The sequence below is a fragment of the Mizuhopecten yessoensis genome, unplaced genomic scaffold (genome assembly GCF_002113885.1).
Source record: "Mizuhopecten yessoensis strain PY_sf001 unplaced genomic scaffold, ASM211388v2 scaffold213, whole genome shotgun sequence".
NCBI classification, from domain to species: domain Eukaryota; kingdom Metazoa; phylum Mollusca; class Bivalvia; order Pectinida; family Pectinidae; genus Mizuhopecten; species Mizuhopecten yessoensis.
Genome location: NW_018403434.1, coordinates 1627877 through 1631601, shown reverse-complemented (window position 1 = coordinate 1631601; position 3725 = coordinate 1627877).

Sequence of the window (3725 nt, the reverse complement as noted above, 5' to 3'; positions counted from 1 at the left end):
CATCGGTACTCCTCTACGTTTTCCCTTTTGAATGTAGGATATTACTATATATCGATCCGATGTATTGGCCAACAGAGCGGCATCGATTGTTCATCATGGGTCTGTATCTCATGCCATGTTCAGCTTCTATACATTTACAAAAAAATCGTTGGACCTGTACACTTACCGTTAGACTCTTAAATAAAATCCATGTTTTATGAAAGTATTTTATTTGATAATGTCAGTATTTGTTGATTGATACTTATCAGGTCAGAGAACAAAACTGATATTAGTAATTTTTGTTTGAAAAATAGAAATTCGTTTAAAAATATTTGAAACTAAGTAAATATTATATTAGAATATGATAAGAATATGCTTTGAAATTGTGCACATTTTTGTCTTCATTCGTGAATTATCTGTAACATGAATGCTGTAATGATACATAAAACAAATGTAATCTTCAGTTGAGTCTTGCATATCCTTCATGTCTCGTATGATTAACACTCATTGAAAGGATTACAGAATACGGAGTCTTATTTCATTTCCCGATTTTATTTTTCAAATAGAATGGCCATGGTTTATCATAGTATCAGCTTCCTGTGTGTTAGACTGTTGTAGAACGTATACAGACATGTCATCTGACAGTACCTGCACTTTGGCATATAAAATCAAATCTTGTCCAATAACATCTACGTATAAATGTGAGTCATTTAGGGCCAACAACACCGTAAACAGATTCATTCACGAAAACATGTTTTGGTTGTAGGTCAACGGCTGCTTTAGCAGCTTTATCTATCTTCTCATTTCCGTTTATTCCGACATGACCTAAATTTCGGTGAACTATTTTAAGATATGCAGAAAATGTATTGCAAGTAGAGCGTTAATCATCAGAAACATGCTGTTTCTAAGATATTGTTAGGAAGTTAAAAATTAAGATAGTGTTTATCTATTATTGATAGATCCACAAAAAGAAATATGGATTAATACGTTTTGCATTGCTTTCACCATTTCTGGCTAGTATATACACATTACAAGTGATTTGGAAATATACAGAAACCGTTAACAAATATAAACATTAGCAAGATGCCCGAGCGCCTTATCGCTCACCTGGATATCTAAGCAATCATTGCAAAATAGTTTCCAAAAAAGATCACAGGAATAAGGCCAGACCAAAAGGTCATTCCTTGTAGCATATCTGTATTAGATTGTTCAAGCCCAGCAATTGTATGTGGTTATGGGGTGGGCGCTCAACTGTTTCCAAGTTGTGACACAGAAACTAGGTCCCAAGGGTTGTGGCCAGACCCCGGGGTCGATGCTAATACCATGATTTCGTTCGTCTCTTTATGCCCACCTATTGTATACTTAGCTTTAAGGTGGGTGTCTCAAACGTTTCAAAGTTATGACCCAGGGACTAAGTTCAAAGGGTGGGATCAGACCCCAGGTCAATTCTAGAAGCATATGTGCAATCATCACTTTATACTCAGCAATTTTATATATAGTTATAGGGTGGCAATCTCAACCATTTCAAATTTGTAAATTATTTAAGGTACAATCCCTTAGCCCGGGTGTCAGCCTGTCGATTTGTACAAATGGTAACTCCCATCACCTCGGTATGTGTCCAACAAAATATAGTTGATATCCATCTTCATGTTCCAGAGAAGAAGTTGTATAAAGCAATATAGCCAAATAATCCTTTTTGTCCCACCTCTCAGCTTTCTGACAATTTTGAATGTCCTAAATTGCTTCCAGTTAAAAATTGTAGATAGTCATCACCTAATCCATACAAGAAATAAGCAATATAGTCAAATTGCCTTTTTTGGCCCCGCCCCTAAGGCCCCTGAGGGTCAGCCAACATTTTTTAAAAAACAATTTGAATCCTTACCACCTAGGGATGCTTCCAACCAAATATTGTTGATATCTATCTCTTATTACCAGGAAAGTCGATTAAAGCAATATATAGCCAAATTACACTTTTTGGCCCCGCCCTCGGCCCCCTGGGGGACCAGCCATTCCATTTGTACAATTTCGAATTCCCCTCTTAGGGATGCTTCCAACCAAATAATGTTGATATCTATCAGATATTTCCAGAGAAGAAGTCTATTATAGCAATATATAGCCTAATAACACTTTGACCCCGCCCTCAGCCACCACCACCACCACCTAGGGATGCCTTAAGTTAAATACGAGGTCGTTTGAAGGACTTGTTGACGTGCGGACGACGGCCGACACAGTACGGCATAAGCCAACCTTGGTCCTTCGGACCCGTCGAGCTAAAAATCAATGCTCGTGACTCTGATATAAAGCTCAAGGTTATTCTTGATACTGAATTGAATAGTCCTCGTCTTTATCTGAATATTATTTGCTTTAGTACAGACGGTCCCGATATAGGCCTGTCTATACCTGCTGAGAGTAAGAACGTAATACATTAGATAACCTTTGAACTGTCACGTAACCACGGAAGACAGGGACATGGGTCATGCAGTACTTTTTAGATTTTGAGGACTGATCGGATGTTACACGGTTGTCCAACAACATACATACGTTGTGTACAGTTATATGTATTATTTATAGTACAGCTAATATAGTTACACAATCTAAATAAAGTTCTTTGTTCGTCACAGCAACAGAAATGAATAAATGGATTTAATAATAAAAATAGAATAAAATAGGCAGACAGGTTTATGTCTTTCTTAATCAGTTTTGTTATAAAGTTATCAAATATGTATTTAAAAATGCATTTAAACTGATTAAATTGTCAAAGACATGGGTATGGTCATGTATGGTTATCTTGTTAGAAATTGCACTTTTCAATTCCATGACGCCGTATATAAATCCTCTGGGTCAGGTGCTGAGCACTTAGACCACTGTGGTACATGTAGCATATGTGTAAACTCTTAATGCCTAGCTATTGCATTGTATAGCGCTGGCGCCTCTTCTAGATCTGTTGACATTTCATAAATCATTTTTGTTCAGCAGAACGACGAGTAATCGCTCTCGAATGAGAGTATTAAATGTCCTATATGGTGTGAATATATGATGCAAAAAACATAGTGTGCATATTTTTTTAACAATCATCTATGATACAAACATTCTACATTCGGGAGACCTGGGCATGTTTTGCCACCCGTGGTATTTATAACTTAAGGATATTTGCAGTTTTATTGGCTGGGCATTCACACGGAAAAAGGCGACAAAAACTCAAATATAAAGTTACTGAACATAAAAAGTTACCTTTGAGAGGAAAGAAGGAACATCATGACCTCGCTTCTGTCTAGTTATGAGAGCTTTCTGTAAACGGAATTGCTACTTATTTGCAATCATTTGACGGCTTTAAATTAAAAACACAAAAGCCCAGCCTAGCACTTAGTATCGTATTGCAACCTGATTCACAGGGACCTGCTTGACTTGCACATTTTTTTGTCAAATATTTCAAAAAATACAATAATCTGCAGCTTTTTTCCTATCGGACGAAACATAAACTTATATTACATATTTGATATCCTCTGTCTGAAATTGGGTAGTAGATCTATTGGCTGTATCCTTTTATTTCATTTATTAAGTAATCGGTGTGTATGTTTACCAGGCGCGTGCTCACTATTTATATCTAAGTTTTCAAGTATCTGTGTCTTCAAGCGTCCACGGCACCTAGATCGTGATGAGTCACATCAACCATGTGTTTTGATGAAAACTGCGTGTGTGTGTATGTAATTATTGTGTTGTGCTTGTCCTATATTTATTATACAGCC